The sequence below is a fragment of the Sarcophilus harrisii genome, chromosome 4 (assembly GCF_902635505.1).
Source record: "Sarcophilus harrisii chromosome 4, mSarHar1.11, whole genome shotgun sequence".
Lineage (NCBI taxonomy): Eukaryota > Metazoa > Chordata > Mammalia > Dasyuromorphia > Dasyuridae > Sarcophilus > Sarcophilus harrisii.
Genome location: NC_045429.1, coordinates 204057012 through 204082332, shown reverse-complemented (window position 1 = coordinate 204082332; position 25321 = coordinate 204057012). Strand labels below are relative to the sequence as shown.

At 36.0% G+C, this 25321-nt stretch overlaps 1 protein-coding gene across 6 annotated transcripts in view; it reads right to left on the bottom strand.

The window, feature by feature from the left end:
- Positions 1 to 18186, bottom strand: part of PNISR (PNN interacting serine and arginine rich protein) — a 47683-nt gene extending 29497 nt beyond the window's left edge. For 2 of the 6 annotated variants that reach the window (XM_031964494.1, XM_031964493.1), the window contains exon 1: positions 18081 to 18186. The gene's annotated coding sequence lies outside the window, so the exon portion shown is untranslated. Of the gene's footprint in view, positions 1 to 2888; positions 2933 to 17537; positions 17613 to 18080 lie in introns of those variants that run through there. The other 4 variants (XM_031964489.1, XM_031964492.1, XM_031964490.1 and 1 more) reach the window with 3 other exon arrangements.
- Positions 18187 to 25321: the final 7135 nt, after the last annotated feature.

Sequence of the window (25321 nt, the reverse complement as noted above, 5' to 3'; positions counted from 1 at the left end):
AGGTATATTTTATATCATATTATTTCAAGTTATATATTGACATATAAATGTGAATTATAATTTGTTTAATAATTTATCCTATTAATGTATTATTTTTACTATATCCTATTAATGTATTATTTTTACTAATGTATTATATGTATGTATAAATTATATATGCAATAACTATAACATATAATACATAACTTTTATTTTTAACACATTGTATTTTACCCCCCACTTTTGTTGATCTCTTTAATGTATATAGTTAGAGGGGCAGTTAGGTGGCACAGTGGAGAGAGCACCAACCCTGAAGTCAGGAGGACATGAGTTCAAATATAACCTCAGACACTTAACACTTCCAGCTGTGTAACCCTGGGCATGTCACTTAACCCCAATTGCCTCAGCAAAAAAAATAAATAAGTAATGAAGTATAGAGATAATGCTGGGTTGATGAATATTTAGAATTTAATAACTTTTGAGGCACAGTTCCAAAATGTCTATACAATCACCCTGCATTAATGTGTGCTTAATTTTCCAAAAAGTCCCTTAGACATTTGTCATTTTCTTCTTTTTTTAATGCTTGTTTGTTGTTGTTTTGGGGGGAGGGGAGGGGACTTTGTCAATCTAATTTGTTTGAAGTAGAAACTCAGAATTCTTTTCATCAGAATTTCTCTATTAGTGATTTGGAGCATTTTTTTAAAAATAGCTATCAATAGCTTAGATATTTTACTCTGAAAATTGCCTGGTCAAATCCTTTGATTATTTATCAACTGAGGCATAGCTCTTATTCTAATAAATTTCAATCAGTTTCCGTGTGTGTGTGTGTGTGTATTAGAAAATGAGACCAGCAATGTTTTGAAAACAAAAAAGCTTTAATTTTTTAAAAAAAGAGACATCAGAAAAACAAAGCAAAGATTGTTTCCCATTAACCTAGTTCTTTTCTTAATTTAGTTCCATTGGTTTTGTTATGAAAAAAGCTTTTAAATTTTATATAGTCAAAATTATCCAGTTTACCTTTCGTGATTCTATGCCTTGTTTGGTTATGAACTCTTCCCCTATCCATACATCTGACATATAATTTTTTTTTAGCTCTTTTAATTTGTTTATGATGTCACCCTTTGTGTCTTAGTTATGTATCCATTTGGAACTATCTTGATTTACAGTAGAAAAAGTTGGTCTTCATCTAATTTCTGTCATGTGTTCTCCAGTTTCCCTATAAGTATTTCTTTTTTTTTTTTTTTAAAGCTTTTTATTTTCAAAACATATCCACAAATAATTTTTCAACATTAACCCTTGCATAGCCTTGTTTTAGATTTTCCACCCCTTCCCCCCACTCCCTCCCCTAGACTGCAAGCAATCCAATATATGTTATACATGTTAAAATATGTTAAATCCAATATGTATAAACATATTTATACAATTCTCTTGCTGCACAAGAAAAATCAAATCAAAAAGAAAAGTAAATGAGTAAGAAAACAAAATGCAATGAATAACAACAAAGAGTGAGAATGTTATATTGTGATCCACATTCAGTTTCCACAGTCCTCCCAGACAGTCCTCTCTCTGGGTATAGATAGCTCTCTATAGTGTTTTTCAAAAAGTGGTCCTCAAATATTTCACATTTTTGGATTTATTAAACATTGAGTTATTTTACTCTAATATACTGAATCTGTCCTATCAATCAACTTAATTTCTTAACTAATAATTATTTTGATGATTACTGTTCATATTATAGTTTGAAAGTTGGTAACTACTAGGATCTATTGCTTCTCTTTTTTTTTCCCCCACTATTTCTCTAGAGATTCTAGACATTTTGTTCCTCTACATGAATACCTGACTGGAAAATTTCCAACAATTTCATGTATTCTATAGTTACTTCAAAATGGAATTTCTCTTTCTAGGTTTAATTAGTAATATAAAATAATGCAAATGACTTATGTGAGGTTATTTTATATCCTGTAACTAAGGAAGTTAATGATTTCTCTTTTTAGTTGACTAACTAGGATTGTCTATTTAAACTATTATCTTCAAAAACAGATAATTTTGTTTACTCTTTGCCTGTTTCTAAGCTAGCAGAATATCTAATAATGGTGTTGTTAATTAGCCATTCTTGCCAACTTATTGGAAAAACCTCTAGTTTATATCCATTATAGATGCTGACTCATGGTTTTATCTAAATACAAACTGTATTAAGGAAAGATCTGTTTATTCTTATTCTTTCTAGTATTTTTAACAGGAATGGGTGCTGTACCTCATCAAAAACCTCTTATGTATACATTGATATGATCATATCTTTTGCTATTCATGGTATTAGTATGGTGCAAGACATTTATAGTTTCCTAATAATGGATTCTACATTCCTGGAATAAATCCCTTGGTTACTATGTATTAACTCTATATGTTGCTGTAGTGTCCTCAATAATACTTTATATATAAATTTTTGCAACAATATTCTTTAGGAATATTGGTCTACCAACTCTTGAGATACTACTACATACCTCTCAGATTGGTTAAGATGTCAGGAAAAGATAAGTGAGACATATTGGAGGATGTGGGAAAATTGGGACACTAATACATTACTGGTGGAGCTGTGAACAGAACTGATTCAATCATTCTGGACAGCAATTTGAAACTATGCCCAAAGGACTATCAAACTATACATACTTTGATCCAGCAGTGTCTCTACAGTGTCTATATCCTAAAGAGATTAAAAAGGAGAGAGAGGACCTATATGCGCAAAAATGTTTGTGGCAGTCCTTTTTGTAGTGTCAAGAAACTGGAAACTGAGGGGATGCCCATCAGCTGGACAATGGCTGAGTAAATTATGGTTATGAATGTTATGGAATGTTATTGTTCTATAAGACATAATCAGCAGGATGATTTCAGAGAAGCCTGGAGAGACTTACATGAACTGATGTTAAATGAAGTGAGTAGAACCAGGAGATCATTGTACACAGCAACAGCACGATTATATGATGATCAATTCTGATGGACTTGGCTCTTTTCAACAGTGACAGATGATTCAGGCCAGTTCCAATGATCTTGTTCCAATGATCTTAGAGAGAGCCATCTGCATCCAGAAAAAAGGCTGTGGGAACTAAGTATGAATCACAGCATAGTATTTTCACTCTTTTTGTTGTTTGTTTGCACTTTGCTTTCTTTCTCTCTCATTTTTTACTTTTTGATCTGATTTTTCTTGTGCATCATGATAATTGTGAAAATATGTATAGAAGAATTGCACATATTTAACCCATAAAAAATTATGGATTACTTGCCATTTAGGACAGGGGGTGGGGGAAGGGAGGGAAAAAATTTGGAACACAAAGTTTTACAGGGGTGAATGGTGAAAACTGTCCATGCATATGTTTTGAAAATAAAAAGCTTTAATAATTTTTTTTAAAAAAGGAATATTGGTCTACAATATTTTGTTTTGATTCTCCCTGGCTTAGGTATCATATTAGGTATATTTGTATCACAAAAAAAAAATTGGCAGGAAGCTTCCCCCAGCTTTTCTTCACTTTTAAAATAGCTTTAATAATACTGAAATTGATTATTCTTTAACTATTTGATAGAAGTCACTCAGATCCATCTAGTCCTGGGTCTTTTCTCTTTAGGAATCCATTTGTGGCTTGTTCAGCTTCTTTTTTCTGACATTCCAAAATCTAACCTGACACTTACTGGCTGTATAATCCTAGGCAAATCACCTAATCTCTGTTTGTCTCAGTTTCCTTAACTGTAAGAGGAGGACAATAATAGCAGCATCTAACTTCCAAAGGTGGTTGTGAGGACCAATTAAGATAATAATTGTAACATTTTTTATGAATAAGTGCTATATAAATGTTAGCTACTACTACTATTATTTTCCTTGTCTCTTCCCCTTCCTCCTCTCCCCGCCAAAAAATCCACCCAGCCCTGGGTTTTCTGTATTGATTAAATGGTTTCTATGCTTTCAATTTTGTTAATCTCTTTTTTGACTTTAAGAGTTCTTTTAAAAAATATTTAATTACAATTTTTAATTTGTTGGTTTTTTAAGGTTCAATTAGCTAAGCTGGTCTCTCCTTTTTGTTGATTAAAGTGTTCAAAGATACATTTTCCCCCTCAGGACTACTTTAATGACATCTCAAAATTTTTAGTTTATTGTTATCCCCTACATTATTGTTTCTATTATTTAGTCTTTAGCCCACTCACTGTATAGGATTACTCTTGAATTAATGTTTCTTCAGTTGAATAAAACTTTTACTACATTGTAGGATATAAAAGATATGATTGACACTTCTGTTTTTCTCTGTGAGGGTTTTAATACTTTTAAGATATGATCAGCTTTTATAATGATATCATGCATGGATAAGAACTATGTATATTCTTTTATAGACCCATTCAATATCTCAGTGTTTACCATATCTATCTTTTCTAAAATTCTATTAAGGTCTATAGGTTAGTTGTTTTGGGGAGAGTTAGGGTAATAACTGCTTTTTTTTTTTCTTCCTGAGACCACATTTGAACTGAGAGGAAGATGAGTCTTTCTGACTCTAGCCCTGGTACTCTATCCATTACTACCTAACCTACTTACCCAAATCTCTATTGTACCTTTCAGTAAAATGTAGTTTCCCTGTTTATCTCTTTTAATTAAGTATATTGTTACTGTTGCTTTGTCCAAAATCATGGATTACTATCCTTGTCTTTCTTCTTTCAGCTGAAGAATAATAGATTTTGCTCTAGACCCCTATTTTAACTCCATGTGATTCTTGGTTTCAAGTATCATTTTTGTAAACAATATATTGTTGGGTTCTGTCTTCTAATTCAGTACACTGGCCAAATCCATTTCTTGGGTGAGTTAATCCCATTCCTCTTTATGATTGTTAATTGTGTATGTCTCTTACATGAACTGATGCTGAGTAAAATGAGCAGAACCAGGAGATCATTATATATTTCAACAACAATACTATATGATGATCAATTCTGATGTACGTGGTCCTCTTCAACAATGAGATGAACCAAATAAATTCCAATAGAGCAGTAATGAATTGAACCAGCTACACCCAGCGAAAGAACTCTGGGAGATGACTATGTACCACTACATAGAATTCCCAGTCCCTCTATTTTTGTCCACCTGCATTTTAGATTTCCTTCACAGGCTAATTGTACACCAATGCAAAGTCTGATTCTTTTTGTACAGCAAAATAACTGTATGGACATGTATACATATATGGTATTTAACTTATAATTTAATATATTTAATATGTATTGGTCAACCTGCCATCTAGGGGAGGGGGTGGGAAGAAGGGGAAAAGTTGTAACAAAAATTCTTGCAACTGTCAATGCTGAAAAATTACCCATGCATATATCTTGTAAATAAAAAGCTATAATAAAAAAAAAAATGTGTCTCTTTATCCCATTCTCACATACTTTTCCTTCTCTTTTTAGCTCCTTTTTTATAAAGAAGGGGTTGAGTGTGCTCAATGCTAGTGTTCTACACATTGATGCCGATTCTGTTTTCCTATTATATCATCTTTTTCTCCTTACATAGAACCCTTTCCTTTACCCAAAGCCCTTCTTTTTTTGAAATTCCTCTTCAAGATCCAACCTCCATAGTTTCTTTTAGAGGAAATAACAAACATATTCAATATTTCAAGTATAGAAATGTATCTGACCCTGCAAGAAAATTGGGAAATGGGATATGGGAAGGGTGATGAAAGAGATGGCGCATCAGGGAAGGGAGTAGTCAGGAGCAAAACACTTTTGAGGAGGGACAAGGAGAAAGGAGAGAGAGAGAATAAATAGGGGAAATACAATTATCAATAGTAATTGTAAAAAGAATTTTGAAGCAAGTTTCTCTGATAAAGCCTCATTTCTCAAACATAAGCGAGACTGAGTCAAATTTACAAAAAAGAAGTATGTTCCAATTGATAAATGATCAAAATATATTATCTGTACTCAGAGGGCCATATCTTATGAGTTAACAATAACACTGCTAGGCATAAATATTAAGAGATTCCAAAAAATAATAATAAAGAAAATGAACTATATATGTACAAAAATATTTCTAGTAACTCTCAAAGCAAAAATATTGGAAACTGAGGGGATGCCCACCAATTAGGGAATGGTTCAACAAACTGTGGTATGTGTTTATGATAGGATATTATTTTTCTATGGGAAATTATGAGCAGTATGCTCTCAGAAAACAAACACAACACAACAACCTGGAAAATCCTCCATGAACTCAAGCAAAGTGAAATGTACTAAATACAAAGTCATAGCAATGTTCTGAGATGACCAACTGGAAATCACTTTGCTATTTTCATGGACTACTCATCGTTGAAAAATCCTATCCATATCCAGAGAAGGAATTGATTGTGTCTGAATACAAATTGAAGCATTCTCTCTCTCTTTTTTTTAACTTAATTTTTCCTGAGTTTTTATTTCATCAGGGTAAGAAATCTGTTTTCTTTCACGACTTTATGGAAATACTTTACTTAACTTCACATGTGGTGAAGTTAATTGTGATGGGGATAAAGGAGAGAAGCTAGAAGTCAAAAACTTTTAAAACAAATGTAAAAAAATTTTTGTTTTAAAAGTAATTGGGGAAAAATAACAAAAAAATAAAAATAAAAGTTTCTCTTACTCAGTACTATTCTCCTTAATTTATTCTCTTTTACTCCCCTTTCTACCTTCAACAACTTATTTCTCTATGGAGTGAAATATAATTCAAATGAAAGGGAAGTTTAAGTGTAGCTCACTGCCTCTCCTTCCTCCTTACTTGCATATCCAAATTATATGAAATAATTTCCCTCATCAAATTCCCTCTATAACCAGTTATAATAGCTTTCTGATAGGATGCATCTCTCCATATTAAAATGTTAAAGTTCATCCTGGTTTAGTCCTGTAACTGCTCACTCCTCTTTTTATATTTCTCTTGACTCTTGTGTTTGTTTTTAAAAGTTGTTACTCAGCTCTGAGTTTGGGGGCTTTGTTTAAATCAGGAATACTTAGTCCTTTTTCTAGATTTCATTAAGATTCAATTGTTCCAGAGGTTTGGCAATTGTTAATGCTGTAAAGTTACCCATGTATATATCCTGTAAATAAAAGGCTATTAAAAAAAAAAAAAAAAAAAAAGAAATGACCAACAGGATGATTTCAGAAAGGCCTGGAGAGACTTACACGAACTGATGCTGAGTGAAACGAGCAGGACCAGGAGATCATTATATATTTCAACAACAATACTATATGATGATCAATTCTGATGGATGTGGTTCTCTTCAACAATGAGATGAACCAAATCAGCTACAATAGAGCAGTAATGAATTGAACCAGCTACACCCAGCAAAAGAACTTTGGGAGATGACTATGAACCATTACATAAAATTCTCAATCTCTATATTTTTGTCTGCCTGCATTTTTTATTTCCTTCACAGGCTAATAGTACACTATTTCAAAGTCTGATTCTTTTTGTACAGCAAAATAACTGTTAGGACATGTATACTTATATTGCATTTATTTTATACTTTAACATATTTAATATGTACTGTCAACCTGCCATCAGGGGGAGGGGATGGGGAGAAGGAGGGGAAAAGTTGGAACAAAAGGTTTAGCAATTGTCAATACTGTAAAATTACCCATGCATATAACTTGTAAATAAAAAGTTATAATAAAAAAAAAAAAAAAAAGATTCAATTGTTCCCTTGTAGAATTATACTGAGTTTTGCTGATGAGTTATTCTTTATGGCAAGATATTATATAATCTTTTCTCCAGAACATCACATTCCAAAGTTCTCTGCTCTTTCACAGCAGTAGCTGATAAATCTTATGAGATCCTGACTGAGATTCCTTGGTACTTTTAATTCTTTCTGAGTTCTTGCAGTACTTTTTCCTTTGATAAAATGTTCCTGGGAGTTTCCATTTGGAAATTTCTTCTGGAAGGTGAATAGTGGATTCTATTTTCACTTTGCCCATTGGTTTGTGATAGGATATTATTTTTCTATGGGAAATCATGAGTAGTGGAATTCTTTAGAATCTGGGCAGTTTTCTTTTACAATTTCTTGAAATACAATAACTAGGCTCTTTTTTGATGATGGCTGATCCAAAGCTGGACCCTCCTTTCATCCAAGTAAGTTGTTTGAATACATTTTTTTCATCCTTTTGACTTTGTTTTTAATAATACTTATTGCCTTGAGAGGATTAATTCCCATTTCAAATACTTTGACCATGTCCTTTTAAATTTAATCAGTTCCCTTTCCATACATACCTCATTTTATTGCACTTTGCTTTATTGTACTTTATAGATGGTGCATTTTTTAAAAATTGAAGGTATATGGCAACACTATATTAAGTCTATAGATACCATGTTCCAAAAACATAAACTCATATCATGTTTCTATGTAACATTTTGGTATTTCTCTCGATATTTCAGTTTTTTTATTACTATATCCACTATGGTGAACTGAGATTAGTGATTTTTGCTATTACTAGTCTAACTGTTTTGGAGCCCACAAACTATGCCAGTAAAACCTCAAACTTAAATGATAAATGCTATGTGCCATATGTGCCAACTGTTTTACCCACTGATGGTTCCTGTCTCTTTCCCTCTCCTCTGGCATAACTATTCCCCAGACACAATAGCACTGAAATTAGGACAATTAGTAGCCCCACAGTGGCCTCTAAGGTTCAAGTGTAAGAGTCAATTGATGTAATGATTGCTGATTATTTTAAGAAACTGCCATAGCCATCCCAACCTTCAGCAACCTTGCCTGATCACCTGATCAATCAGAAGTTATTATCATCAAGGCAAAACCCTCCACCAACAAAAAGATGCAGGTTCATTAAAGATTAGCTTTTTTTAAGAAATAAATTATTTTAAAATTAAGGTATGTACATTTTTTAGACAATACCACTGTATCTTAAGATTACAGTACAATATTAACATAACTTATATGCACTGTAAATTAAAAATTTGGTTACTTGATTTATTGTAATATTCACTATTGTAATATTACAATGATCTGGAACCAAACTCACATAATGTCTAGGATATGTTCACATATCTTAGAAATGAGTCATTTATCAGAGAAACCTGACACAATTTTATTTATTTATTTTTTTTGGTCTCTCCACTGGGCTGGGGTCCCTGCTCTGATTATTTTATCAAAGATGAGTTGGGGACTGGACCTGACACCTTCCTGCTCTCCCTCAGTCAAAGCCATACATCTGTTATTTTCTCCTTTATTTGTCCTTCCACTCAGTACATAATGCAGGGTCTATGACTGCTTCTTGTCCATGGCTATTCTTCACCCTGGACTAACACAGACACAATCAACCCTAGATTTGTGACCAAACATTAAGTAATGTGAAAAACTGTCAACTAATACCTTGATTTAGGCAGGCCTTCATTCTTTTATATGATAATGTAGTGCTCTAGACTAGACTGATACATCAATGTCCAAAGAAAGATCTCTGTCTCCTGATCTATGCCATCCTGGGTTGGAAAAATTATTCACTGTAATTTTTTCTTGAATTTCTAAAATCAGAACTCAAGGCTTCTATGTTTTCTAGATTTCCATTTAGTTGTTGTGGTTGAAAACAAGGTTGTACTTCCCACTACTCAATCACCTTGGCTAGTTTCATCTTATCTTATAAGATCTTATGATCTTATCAGTTTTTACAAATGAAGAAACTGAAGTTTTAAGAAGTTGAATGACTTGCTGCAGATATATTTTACTAACAATAAAAGGGTTTTGTCCTTCATTCTGGAAGATGATCATGACAGAGAGATGATGCTAAATATGCAAATGAACTGGATTTAAGTGAGGGAGGGTTGTGCAAAGGCACCAGCTTATTTTCTCAAGAGCCATCTGGGGGGCAAGCTAGGTGGTGCAGTGGGGTAGAGCACCAACCCTGAAGTCAGAAGAATCCGAGTTCAAATATACTTAACACTTCCTAACTGTGTAACCCTGGGCAAGTCACTTAACTCCAATTGCCTCGGGGTGGGGGAGTGGGGGAGGTGGGAAGAGCCATCTGGATACAGTGGCAAGATATGGATCAGGACAACTAGAGATGGCCCTAGATTCACTGGGATACCTTGACCTTTTTAAAGCTAAGTCTTTTTAAACTAAGTTTGAGGCAAAACCCAATATCCTACCCAATTAAGGCTAGGTAATAAATGTGGTAGAGAATTGCTTCCTTTACCTAATCAAGAAAAAAAAAAAAAAAATCAGAAAGAAAAACAAAAGGAAAAAGTAGCAATCTGGTAGGGGAAGAATCAGGGTTTTCGGACAAAACAAAAACGATTGTTATATCCATTCACTCTGAATCAATCAGAGGCCAAACAATGACCAAATGGGGCTTGGCCTGGGACCTACACTTAATCAATGAGAGCCAGAGTGATTTAGATTTAGGGAATCATCCTTAAAAAAGGAAACTAGCTAGTAAACCCCAAGATTTCAGGATCAAACTGGAAAGAGATAAATTAAAATAGACACCTATAAAGATAGGAAGCATCTATGCTTGCATTTACTTTGGAGAAACATGTACTAACACAGCCAAGTACAAAAGTACTTTCAAAGAAAGAATACTAATACCAAGATGGGAAGGGGGAGATGAGACCAGGATGAAGCAGGTTGTGGTCCCTTTAAGAAACTATTTCCTATTGATCTGTGATTCCTTTCAGATTCTCAAGCCAGAGCCTTGGATTCAATTACAAATCCCAGTCAAAAAGCAACCCTTTGAATTCCAATAGGAGATCCGGGCTTGTTCCAGTCCCCATTCTGACTTGCTTGGGCCACCCAGTCCCCACTGGTTCTGATCTGATCAGGCTTCCCAACCCCCATTAAGATACCCAATATAATAAGCTTCCATCAACTAAAGTCTTTGCAGATGGACCTCGTTAGCTCACTCAGCTGCCAGGACTTTCTGTCCACTGAGAACTACATTCTTAGTGCAAAACTTCATTTTCCATAGATCTGCCACTATACAAGTCAGTCTCTAGGTAAACTGAGGTTGAGGAAGGGCTTCAGAATTCTGGACAAAACAGAAATAATAGCTATTTCAGCTCATTGAAAGCTAACAAAACTCAAACAAGGACCAAGTGAAATTAGCTGGGACTTATTGCCCAACCAGTGAAAACCAGAGTGATTTGAGTTTAAAAGCATAAGCAAATAGCCCCATTTGAAGCATAATGTTCTTTAACCAAGCCTGGCTTTCCAAAGCTACATTTCAAGAAAAATATGAAAACTAGAAGAGACCAAAATATTAATTGTCCTAGTTTTAAAAAATGGGGGAGAAAAACCATCTATTCCCCAAACCCCAAAATTCCTTGAGAAGTATAAGCGATTCACTCCTAGGAATACCACTTCTGATGGGGAAGCTTTCATGGCATCTAGTAAGTTATGTGGCCTCATGTCACTTTCCCAACCATCACAATACCATGTTGTGGCATATGCTCCCTACGGTTTAACATTCCTCTTTATATGTTATCTATCTACCCTCCAGTTAAAAATAGAAATTCTTTGAAGACAGGACCTCCTTGGACATCAGTTTCCTCATCTAGAAAATGAGAAATGAAATAAGATAATCTCTAAGGTTCCTTTCTGTTCTAGATAATTTTTGTCAATGCAACCCCTGGAGCTTAAGAAAACTGGTGTTTGTGCATACCCTTTAATCCAGCAGCATCTCTACTGGGCCTATATCCCAAAGAGATCTTAAAAAAGGACCTATATACACAAAAATGGTTGTGGTGATGGAGGGGTGGGGGTTGGGGGTTGAAATTGTGTTCCCTTTTTTTTTTTTTTGACTGTGTTCTCTTTTAATCTATAAAATTAACACTAAAATTCTGTCCCCTTTGATTCCTGACCACCCCCACCCTTCCCAAACTCCAGAGACTCTTATCTTCCTAGCTGGGCTTTTCTAAGGCATATCACCCCATTGAGGCAGACCTTTTCAGGAAATTCAAGAAGCCTTCAAAAAGTAATTTCCATTCAATTGGAGATCTAGGCCTGGGGACTTTGGCTTTCTTTTCAACCTGAAACCTGAGCCTCAGATATTCTATAAAGGATATTTCTAAACTCACTTCTTTGAAGAATGTCCAAAGTAGCATGCTTTGCCTCTTTGGTATAGCTGCCAGGACCCTGTCCACTGTGAAGACATTCTCTTCTCAGCAAAAACTTTTGTTATTTCTCTACCAGGACTTTGCCTACTGAAGAAGTCAGTCTTTCTAACAAAGTTGGTTTCTCATCCAACAATAAACTTCCCTTCTTGCCACTTAATATTTCGGGTTTGTGAATTCTTTCACAAAAGACCAGTGCCAACCAAAAGGGGATTTCCACAACACTCGCTCTGCCACTAGAACCCTATCCATAGCAGTTCTTTTTGTAGTGGCAAGGCACTAGAAACTTAGTGGATGCCCATCAGCTGGGGAATGCCTGAATAAGTTATGGTATATGAATGTTATGGAATATTATTGTTCTATAAGAAATGATCGACAGGATGCTTTCACAAAGTCCTGGATTTACATGAACTGTTGGCTAAGTAAAGTAAGTAGAACCAAGAGAACACTGTACTTAGCAACAAGATTATATGATGATGGACATGGCTCTTTTCAACAATGAGGTGATTCAGGCCAGTTCCAATAGACTTGTAGAGAGAGGTATCTGTATCCAGGAAGAGGACTATGGGGACTGAAATGTAAATCAAACATAGTATAAAAAGGGAAGGACAGAAGGAAGGAAGGAAGGAAGGAAGGAGGGAAGGAGAGAAGGAAAGAAAGGAAGAAAAAGAAGGAAAAGAAGGAAAAGAAGGAAATAATCTGATGTGAGTTGCCATTCTGTTTAGTTTTTATGTGATGGTATACAAATGACATGTTTTCATTCTGTGACACCAATGAACATATGGTTCTATTAGCACAAAGCTGATTCAGAACTGATTTCCCTATTTTTAGTTAATGTCAGTTAAGTGCTGGATTCCATGCTATACATCTGTTTCATTGTTCTCTTTTGTTGATTTTTAATTCTGTAGTTTCTAAGAATATATTAAGCAAATATGCAAAGGTTGTAGTTTTTTTGCAAGCACAATTCATTGTTAAAGAAATTAAATGAAATCATAAAGTCAAGGATCGGCTGTACAAAAAGCCAATAGAAAATGTGTTTTAAAACAACAACAAAAAAGCCAAGAACTGAGAAACAATTGCTGTGAAACAGACTAATTATTCCTTAGAAAAGAAGCAAAGACCTTCAGAATGGCCTGGCAGCTTAGGTTGTAACCCACACGACAGGATTCTTCTAATTAGACCAAGGTGAAACTGGGGAGCTCTTTCTGGGCTGAAGCAGGAATTCTCAAGTTTAAATCCAGTCTCATACATTTACAATGACTGGAAAAGTAATTTAACTTCTCTTTGCCTGTTTCCTCAAATGTAAGATGAGAATATTTAATAAGAATAGAATATTCTTAATAAGAATATTTAATAAGGCTAAGAAATTTATCTAACGTACAGAGATAAATATGCATCTCTGATGGCCTGGGAATTTATCTGCCTTAAACTATGTGGGAAAAGGTGAAGAATTTACAGATTCTAAAGTAGATCAAGCCTATAGGCCTCAGTTTCAGCTTCTCTTGAGTCAACTAAGTTTAGATAAGGCCTGGATCACATTCCATTGTCCAATGAAGGGATCACCTTGTCTACTACATTCTACTGACCAACTAGGGGGAACAGTAGACTTATGGGACCAATCACAACATACAGAAGGTAGGATTTTGGAGGTTCTTTGTCTGAAATGTATAAAAGCTGTAAGTATTTTCAAGGCTCTGGCCCTATCCTGCTGTGAATTTCTGCTTGCAGACCAGGATGGGGTCTGCTTCTCGAGATTCTAATAAATAATTCTGCTTTCTATGAGTGATGTCTGTAGTAGTCAAATTGGGTAGGTCTTTTTGTCCCAAACAACTCCAATGAAAACGTATGTGTTTTTATTATATCTACCTTGTGAATTCGTTTATTAATCTTGTGATCTCAATGTCAAATTGTTTGTCATGTACAAATTTCACGTTTATTTTCTTAACATGTAAAAAGTTCTTACATTTACTTAGTATATATTAAGGCAGTTAGGTAGTGCAGTACATAGAGCAGTATAGAACCTAGAGCCGAGTTAAAATTTGGTCTCAGCTATTTGCTAGCTATGAGAGTCTAGACTTCAACTGTTTGCTTCAACTATAAAATGATAAAATGGGGGCAAATAAGAACACAATATCCCATAGGGTCATTGTGATAATTAAATGAGATAGTATTTGTACTTAGCACAGTAACTGACACAGTTGCCATATAAATTGTTTCTTTAGCCTTATCCTTCCTTCCTCAATAAATTTAGTGTACTTTGTTCCAGTTAATTTGCACACCACAGTAGCCATGAATCTAGGGATTTAAACTAGGAATAAAATATGGAAGTATAGTTAAGTATAAGAAAGGAATAAAAATTATGGAAATAGCTGCCACACAGCCCTCTTTGTAGTGGCTAGAAACTGGAAACTGAGTGGATGCCCATCAGTTGGAGAATGGCTGAATAAACTGTGGTATATGAATATTATGGTATATTATTGTTCTGTAAGAAATGACCAACAGGATGATTTCAGAAAGGCCTGGAGAGACTTACATGAACTGATGCTGAGTGAAATGAGATCATTATATACTTCAACAACAATACTATATGATGACCAGTTCTGGTGGGCCTGGCCATCCTCAGCAATGAGATCAACCAAATCATTTCCAATGGAGCAGTAATGAACTGAACCAGCTAAGCCCAGAGAAAGAATTCTGGGAAATGACTAAAAACCATTACATTGAATTCCCAATCCCTATATTTATGCCCACCTGCATTTTTGATTTCCTTCACAAGCAAATTATACAATATTTCAGAGTCTGATTCTTTTTGTACAGCAAAATAACGGTTTGGTCATGTATACTTATTGTGCATCTAATTTATATTTTAATATATTTAACATCTACTGGTCATCCTGCCATCTGGGGGAAGGGGGGGGGGGCGGTAAGAAGTGAAAAATTGGAACAAGAGGTTTGGCAATTGTTAATGCTGTAATGTTACCCATACATATAACCTGTAAATAAAAAAATAAAAAATAAAAAAGAGAAAAAAAAAAGGGAATAGCTGCCACAGCTGAATTTCTGCAACTCTTTCCCACTTAACCGCTCTAGATGTTTAAAAAAAATGTAAAAAAAGATTGCTGAAACCTCCAGAGATACCTTGGGGTTTACTAGCTAGATTTCTTTCTAAAAGATCATGTTTGACAATTCCAACAGATTCGTGATAAAGAGAGTCATCTACATCCAGAAAAAGGACTGTGGGGACTGAATGTGGATCACAACATAGTTTTTTCATCTTTTTGGTTGTTTGCGCTTTTTTTCTCTCTCTGTTTCCCTTTTGATCTATTTTTTCTTGTGCAGCATGATAAATGTGAAAATGTGTATGAAGAATTGCACATGTTTAACATATTGGATTATTTGCTTTCTAATAGAGGGGGTAAGAAGAAGGGAGGAAAAAAATCTGGAATACAAGGTTTTGCAAGGGTGAATGTTGAAAACTATCTTTGCATGTGTCTTGAAAAATAAGATACTATTATTATAAAGTAAAAACTTCCACAGTACTGCTTTTTAAATATTTTTTACATTGACTATAACTTCGTCCAGAATCCCCTGTTGTGTTCTCACAAGAAGAGCTATCCTTTAAAATGAATAATTAGAGAGAATTTAATAAAATTCCAACCATGCAAAATAATAGGGGAGATGTGTTTTCAAATTTGTTCTCTGGAACTATTTTATTACATTCTAATGTTACTTTGTTTCCTTTACAAACTCACATTAAATATAAACAGCTTCAAAAGTAAAGAACCTTTTTCAGTCACTAAAATGATCTCATTTCATTTTCTCCTAAGACTAGTTTTAATAGAGCTAATGCTCTATTTAGATTGAGAATACTAAATTTACTGGTTAAGTTATCTATCATTACCATTAACAAAATACACATAAAGGAAAATGTAAAATCTATACTTAGAGAAGAAGAATTCTAATTAGATATCTCAGGGAGCCCGCCCATCCATCCCTATTAGACTAGTGTTTGCCTTCTCTTATGAAAAGGGAATGAGACCAAGAAAAAGTTCCATATAAAAATAAACAACTCTTCAGACACACAAGAAGCAAGAAGTTCAAGTACACAGTAATATAGAGGCAAGAGATGCCCAATTTTAGTCCTGGTTCTGTCACTTACTAGCTATGGAATTCTGTGAGTCTCAGCCTTTCTAAACCTTAGTTTCATTACCTGTAATAAGACTTGCTCCATTCTTATAGGCTATTGTTATAATCAATTAAATAAAAGTATAACACCTAGTAACAATAGGTTAATATGAGTTATCAACTAAAATTAAAATCTTAGTATCTACCACTAAATTTCTAAAAGCTAGATTTTTAAAAGAAACCTCATCTAGTGTCTTTTACAGGAAAGAAAATTGAGGCCTAAGAATGTTAAATGTCTTCTGCAAGATCGTACAAGTAGCCTGTACTTTAGAGAGGATTTAAATTTATATTCTGGTTTCCAATGGTCTTTCCATTGTATTGTCTAATAATATTCTGAAATTAAGTGTAATGCTTTTCACATTAAACTTTTCCAAAAAAATGCCCCCAATACACAATTTCTTTAACAGGTGCCATTTCATAGAAAAATTTGATAAAACAACCATTTTAACAAAATACAAAAAAAATTCTAATCCTATGTTAATTTGTCCTTAACAAAGGAATGATTCATTTGCTCATTTTATGTGCCTAGTAAACAAATGAGTAATAGTAGCTTGAAGTGTAGTGACAAATTTAAAGTTTCATAACATTTTAACTAAATGTGTACTTAACTGTAACAGTGACAAATATATAGCAACTAGAAACGACAAATAAAAAAGTGAAGATAGAGCTTCAAGAACTTTTAGTTGCAGTTTATTTCTTAAAGCATGATTATATATAATCTCCACAATTTATTATTCTAAAGTGGTGTTTTGTTTTTTTTTTAACTTCCAAAGTAGTGCACTATATAGATAGCTTGTTGGATCTGGACCATTTGTGTGAATTTAAGTGGGTCACTTAGTTTCTTACTCTTAGTTCATATATCTATAAAGTGGGAAAAACAACAGCAGCTATCAGGAATGTTTTGATAATAAAATGAGATAATTGTAAAGTACCATGCAAACCAACTTAAAGATGCTATATAAATACTAGCCATTAGTACTACATAGAGAATGCTCTATGCTTGGTTAAAAAAAGGTTGTGTATGGACTGTGAGGAAGGGTAACAAGTTAATGTAATAATCACTTTTATTAGAATGCCAAAAAGCAAGTGTCAGTTTACACAATAAGTTGGTCACCATGTACTGAAAAGTCTGGGAGAGCGGAGTTAATGGAAAAAAAACAAAAACAAAAACAACACAGAACAAAGGGAACAACATTACATCAAAGTTCCTGACATCTAAAAGCTTACAGTGTAAGAGTGAAGATTGTATTAAAAACTCACAAAACACAAATAATACCGTAAAAACTCATAAAACCGTGAGCCTTGATTACAATCGAGCGTTTCTCCAGAGTGCTGGACGGGTATCTCTTAACGGTACCTGGCCAGTAAGAACTGCAAAAGGCGCTCCAGGCTCTTATAGTATGCACATGCGTGTACGCTGCCGCCGTGTCTTCTCTTCCCGCCCACCCCCACCCCCACCCGGTCCTCCGCACTAGGGTGTTACCAGCACGCACGCGCAGTATTCAACGGACAGCCCGGAACCTGACAATTATCCTCCTCTCATCTAAGGTACTCGCCCGGAGAGATGAAGTAGCATTTCTGACCGCGGGGATGCATCCGTGTCGCAGAGGGCGCTGCAGCTACGACTAGGCCTGACTACTACCACAGTCACCTCCTCCTGGGGGAACGAGGGGGATGGGAAGAGAAGCACTTGGCGGCCGCCGCAGGCGACGTACACAACCAATCCGTTTTATAACTCCACACTGCCTGATCCACGAGACCTATATTGGAAGGCAGCGGCTTAACGAGCCCCAGCGTGTAACAGTTCTCTATCACTCACCCACTCTGGCTCCGGGACACCGTCACCGATGAGGTCCCTACAGCGTCTTCTCCACCCCCTTCACTCCTTCCACTTCTTCTCGAACAAGACAAGATGGCGCCAGAGCGCTGTCACCCGGAAACAAATGTTGACAACATCCGGTCCGTCTCACAAGCCATGTTAAATCCGCCGAGCACGAGGACACGTGACTTGGCCACCTTGCTGGAAGCGGGTGTCCCGTCGCCCTGTTTTTCGTCATTTATATCGCCAGGTCGGAATGTCTTAGGACGTACCCTCTTTTTGATCTCTTCGCCACGGCCTTTTATAGACGCTACATTTCATGCCCGCCTCGCTCCCATTTTTAGTGTAGGCAGTGAGGTGCTTTTATGCTTCCGAATCGGGGCGGGATGAGAGGAGCAGTTGCTATGGCAAATTTCCTTCGGCAGAGGGAGCGGGGGGAAGTTGGGAAGCTGCTCCCCTACCGTGGAGTCCCAGCGTGCCCTTCCGGCAATAGTCTATATGGTTCTAGAACTATGGACAGCTGCTTGGGTCAAACGTACTTCGCAAGGGGGATTCCCAGGAAGTTGCGAGCAGAGAGGCTGAGAACTGGAGGGGAGACTCGTCCCCACGTGGCCTCAGCACGAGTTCACTTTCCTATAGCGCCACTCTGTGACGCCGTCCTCCGCTGACTTGGCCTTGGCGAAAAACTAATCCCCAAAAGGATCCCCAGCAGGATTTTGGTGGCTTCTCGATGACCCTAGTTAACCCTAATTGGGTTGTCTACGTCAGCCTAAAGCAAGCTCCGCTCTGCCGCCACCTAGCGAGAGAGTCCCTTGAGAAAGGGGAAGCATCTAGCTCAACTGCAGCTCCTTTCTATCAGCTGGAGTTGGACCTTTTAAACGAAATGGGCTTTGTAATATTAATAAATGAGAATTAATAAAAGGCTATTAAATTAAAAAAATAAAATAAAATAAATAGAGAATTGGTTTGACCATATAGTGCTTGAGTTTGAGCTACTTGAATAACGGAAAAAAACTAGAGAATTGGATGTGAATTCTCTTACTTGTGTGATCTTGACCAAGTAACTTAACCTCTCTGAACCTTGGCTACTTTTTTGTAAAATGAGAGGGGCACTAGATAGCCTTTAAAGTCCTATCTCTAAATCTTTTGGATTTGTTCACAGTATCTGGAATCCAAAAAAAATTTTTTTGGGAAAATAATATTTGAAAGGAAAAAACTAAAAAATTCATTATTCCAGTTGGAGATGGTTTATATTCATTGGCAAGAATATCTATTTAATCTTTACATTATAATATACTTTTTGTACTCTGAAAAGTGAAACGCCTTCATCAAAATAGTTAAAAGAAGTATGGAATGCAAAATCTGTGATTTTTTTTTTTTTTTTTTTTGCAATTCCTTCTTGTATTTAAGATATTCTGTATGTAAGATTTTTTTAATTATGTGAAATGAATCATGAATTCTATTTTTGGAGATTCTCCTAAAGCATCAGGTAGAAACAAAGTTACAAGCCAATTAGGGGAGAGGGATGCTTGATGGCACATAATTACATTTCTTGTTATGAGAGAGGTTGAGGCTGGTGGACTGTTTGAGCTTGGGAGTTCTAAACTATATTAGGACTAAAATAATTTTGATCTGTACTAAGTCCAGAATGATTATAGTAACTTTCCAGGAGCAAGGGGACGCCAAACTGCTTAAGGAGGAGCAAACTAACCCAGGTCAGAAGAAGCATATCAAAACTATTGATCAGTAGTGGGATTGGGCTTGTGAGCAGCCAATGCACTTCCAGTAAAATAGGAAGACTTAATCTCGAAAGAAGGAAAAAAAAGACAATTATGATGCAATTATGATTTTGTACATTTTAAACCTTAAATTGAGCTGAGAAGAGCCTATGCCAAAAAGTAGGGCTCCTGTTGTGACAATTTCCTACACTATTGGCAGCAAGAGCAATCATTACCCATAGTGATTAGGCTAACCCTTAGAGCAGCCCTCCTACTTTTATTCTACTATAACAGCACATGTGTTAGAGTAGTAAGAAAATAAGATTTCACTAGGGCCAAATTATGGAAGATCAATAGGCTGAAAAATTTGAATCTTACTCGGCATGGGGGAAATCACAAAAAAATTGGGGGGGGGGGAGGGAAATAGGAAGATTATTAGAATACAAGCTTTGCTTTAGGATAACTAATCTGTAGGATAGATTGGAGGGAGAAAAAATGAGATAGGAATGCCAATTAATAAACTATTGCAGTAGTAGTAAAGAAGGAATGAGAGAAAGTTAACATTATTTTTTAAAAAAATAAGATCAGGTGCCTTCAAAATGTCTAAAGAGGAAAATACATTTAAATAGTTTTTTATTTTCAAAATACATGCAAAGATAGTTTTCAACATTTATGTTGGAATCTTTACAAAGTGTTAAGACATTGGAGTTGATAGAGACAATAGTTTTCTGGTTTGGCATGGTTCAGTGTGATTGATTTGATCTTAGAAAGAGATATTTTGGGCCAGAACTTGAAACAAGGTACTAAGTGGAACTGATAGAACAATGCTTGTGTTCACACCTTTAGAGAGCTCATAAGTATCTAAGTACTCAATGGAGTTCACACATTTGGGAGAGTTCAGGGTTAGGGTTTTGCACTCTGGGAGATAACCCAGTATTCCTCTCCCTCCAGAAGGCAGTTAACCTTTGGGAGATCACATATATAGAGGGAGCTCTTGGAGCTTGAGTTAGTTCTTTTTGTGGGACTGACTTGAGTTAGTTGAGGGAGTTTCTTGGACAGTTTTCTTGTGAACGTGGACTGGGGTCGGAGACAGAGCATTCTGGAAGAAAGCCTACAAGCCCTATCTTTGAGGCAAGATAAATTTATCGTATCTTCTACCTTGGTGCTGGCTGGAGGCTGAAGAAAGCAGAGGCAGAAGCCAAGGACAAGGCTGCAAGAGCCCAAGCAGAGAGATAGGTCTCTGAACTAACTAGGCTATTTTGGAAGGAGAAATAAATGTTTGCATTTTTATCAGCTGGCTGGGATTTTGGAGTAATTATTTATTTTCAGCTGAGACTAAGGCTGCCTCCAGAAAACCTTCACATTTAGCCTTGCAAAACCCTGTGTTCCCAAGTTTTTTCTCCCCATATCCTCCTCCTCTGGACACCAAGTAAAGCAATATATGTTAAACATGTACAATTTATAAAGAGGGAAAGCTTTACCAAATAAGGGCAGGAAATTTAACTGGGCTAAGATCTAGGAGGGTCAAAGGTCAAAATCATATACATCTGATGAGCTATCCAGTATAATCTCATTTTATAGATGAGGAAATTCAGAACCAGGGAATTTAAGGGATTTGCCAAAAGCAACAAAAGTAATAAATGTTATAGTTTTTGAACACAGGCCCTTTGTCTTCTCAATCAGTGCTTTTCTACTATACTATGCTACATTCTTGAAATAAAAAAAATACTCATTTTCCAGATTAAAAAATTGAGGTCCTGAAAGATTATGTCTTGCCTGAGTTACTAAATTAAGAGAGACAGGGTCTTTAATCAGGCCTCTTGATTCTGAAATTCATTGCTCTTTTTCTATTGAACCACATTGCTTCTGCTACCATACCCCCTCTTTCCAAATCATAAAGACTTGGAGAGCTAGAATATGTGTATAGAAATACAACATTTGTCAGAGCTACTAGGTTTTTACTTGCCTTTAAGGGACCTCTGCTCTAGATTTAAGCATGAACAAAGAGACAAAGTGTGGTGTTCTCTTCTTTTGTATAATATAATAGTTCTCTCTGGGAGCAGGTTTCTTGGGGAGGTTTTCTGGAGGCAGCCTTAGTTTCAGTTCAAAGTAATAATCACTTCAAATGCAGCCAGGAATTAAAATCCAGTCCTTTATTGTGTCCTTCAAAGTCTTGAGTTTCAACCCCTAGCTCCCTCCAAATGTCTCCAGCCAGCACAAAGGTGGAATATGGAATGAATCTGTCTCTGCCTCTGAGAGTGGGCTTCGTATCTCCCAGAGTGCTCTTTGGCCCTGAGAGCTTCTTGCTTATATGCTGTACACTGAGTACACACCAATCATTATATCAATGGGAAACCATTATTTGTTGTAGGATTAAATCAATTCTAAACTAGATTTAAATATTGTCTCTTCAATTCCACTTAGTATCTTGTTTCAAGTTCTGGCCCATAACATCTACTTGTAGGATCAGATCAATCCTACTGAACCATGCTAAATTAGATAATTATTGTCTCTATCAATGCTAATGACTTAACACTTTGTAAGGATTCCAACAAAAGGGAAATCCTTCCTGATGTCTTCATGCCTGTCACACCATGTGGTAAAGAGCAGCACAGGGTTCATTTTGTTCTACCAGCTTCTCTCTAGGCTTTTGAGACACCAGTTACTCCTTGTTATTCTATCTATCTGACTGCTTTTCAATCTCCTTCACTGGATCTTCATTCAGACCATGCAGGCTCTCTAATCACAGGTGACTCAGTGTTCCTGTCCTGAACCCACGTTTCCCTTTCTTGGTGAATATAACTTACTGATGATCTCATCAGTTCTTATGAATTTAATTATCATCTCTATGCTAATCTCAGATCTACCTATCCTATCTTAATCTTTCTGTCAAGCTCTAATCTCACATCTCCACCTGCCTTTCAGACATCTCAAATGGAATGTCCAGAATCATAAATTCAATATGTCCAAAATCATTATTTTTCCTCTAAACCCTAACCTTTCCTGCCTTCTGTATTACTGTAGACAGCAATTCCATCCTCCCCATCCCTAAGGCTGGCAACCTAAATGTCATCCTTGACACTTCAATATCTTTCACCTTCTATATTCAAACTTTTGTCAAGGATTATCAATTTTATCTTCATAGCATCTATTGAATCCATCCCTTCTGTCCTGTGACACTGTCACTGTTCTGGTGAAGGCCCTCATGACCTCATGCCTGTCCTATTACAATAGCTATTGGTAGGTCGTCTGCCTCAAATATTTCTGGACTTCAATCCATCCTTCATTCAGCAACCAAAGTGAACTTTTCTTAACTGTAAGGTCTAACCATTTCACCCCCTACTTTGTCTTTGAATAAATACTGCAAAACAAAGCAAAATGATGCAATACTTGATAAGACAGAGAAAATAGAACCAAAACAGGCTATTCCTAAGTGATTTAAAGAGAAATGACAATTATAAGAATTTGCATCCTATATAATAAAAAAAAAAATAATAGGAAGAATAGAAAACCTAGAATCTGCAATGGCAATTCAAAGCAAAGGAACAAAAGTGAGAACTGTAGATTAGGAATGCAAATGGAGAAGTGAAGGATAATCTAGAAGAGAAACAATTAGCAATACCATGAAGAGAAAATATGCTTACTATGCAAAGTATACTGATTTAGAGAGATAAGATGCATAAAGACAAACAGAACCAAAAGTCTCACGGAAAAAACAAAACAGAACACACACACACACATACACACACACCCTTATCACCACATGCAGAAAATGATAGAAAAGAACTGCCCAGAACTTCTGAACCTTGAAAATGAAATATCAGTTGAAAAAATCCATAGAATAAAAGTTCATAAGAACTCAAGGCTGGAAACTTCAGGATATATAGTGGCTACATTTAACAATTAAGTTCAGAAACAAATCTATGAAATAGGAGAAAAACCTTGGAATAAAAGGAAACGAATAACATAAGACTGTTTTGCACACATCATAAAAATGTAGGAAGGAAGGGAATAATGTATCTGAAAGAGCAATGGAACTTCATTTTCAACCTAGGGTGACTTACCCTGCATGTATGAATTTAATTGTAAATGAAAAAAGATGGATATTCAATAATAAAAGTATTTTAAACATTCTTAGAAAACCAGACTGCACAAGAGATGGAGAAATCTAACTCCAAAACAAAACAAAAAGAAGCTCACACATATTATCAAAACCACAATTAACTCTAAAAATAAAATAAGCTAACAGTGATTATAAGCAAAAAGCTTTTTTTAGCCCATGGGAAGAAGGAAACAATATGTGCCCCAGCACATTCTTTTAGTAAGAGACCTGCTTTAGTGCAGGCAAATCTCAATACGTACACTAGTGGCCTAATGATTGAGTTTGATTCCCAGTAGGACTTTATGAACAGAACTTGGGAACTGCTGGTGTTTGTCCAAGCTCAAGGACCACCTGATGCTAGTATAAAACAATCTTGGGATTTTGCTGCTTCTGAGTTCATCCAGAGAGTGAGTGCAATTATTGTTGTTATGCCAAGCTCAGGGTTTGCTTGCTGGGCCTTAACCCTGGAAAACATGAGTAAAAAGAGAGGGGTAGTCTTGGCATGGGATTCCTGACACAAGTTGGAGACAGGATGAAAGGTGAAAGTCACATGGAGGTGAAAGTGAAGAGGCAGATTTAGAGTATGATAGAACCTGTTGGCCCCTATAGGGATTAAAATTGTTCAATAAAACAGACTTGATGCACAGCTCTTTACTGATGACACTTTTGTATTAAAAAGTTCATAGTCCCCTTTAAAGAAGTAGACCTTAGATCTTCCTCACAATCTGAAATGGCTCCTTCTTCCAGAGCCTTGAAATTATGAAGTTTGATATCCCGAAATGTAAGAGGCATGATGAAATACAGAATCTTTGATAGACCTTGCTCTTGAGGGTCAAAAATGACATGTGGAGAGGGAGGGAGTTATGGGTTGGATGAAGCATTGGGTATCTCTGATGGGGGAACCCTGAAACTGTTCTTGACTTTTGGGGTGAGCCCTTGAAACTTACTCCTGACAGGGACCCACCCTTGGGGCAGTTAAGGGGTTTCATTAAGAATGGCCCAGGACTACTCCCTATTTAGCTCAAACTTAAGTGGTCTCATTTAGCTGGAAATCTGGACCTAATATTTCTATTGAGTAGCTGGCTGCACTCTCTATTGAGCTGAAAATTAATTCAGGACTACTCCTACTTAGCTAGAACTTAAATGATCTTATTCAATTGGAAATCTAGGCCTGGGGCAGTGACAACATTGGGTTCAATTGAAACTTTAGTCTCAGATTTCCTATGTAAAGGCAATTTGGTGGCTCATTTCTTTGCAGAGGCCTAAAAGCAGGAATCATGCATGCGATAACCCCTCTTTACTTCTCTGCCAGGATTTCTCTGCTAGCACCTTTATCTCTCTGTCAGGACCTTGCTACTGAAGAAGTCATTCTCCTAGCAAAAGCTGACTTCTCAGTGCCAATAAACTTCCTTTCGCCAGTC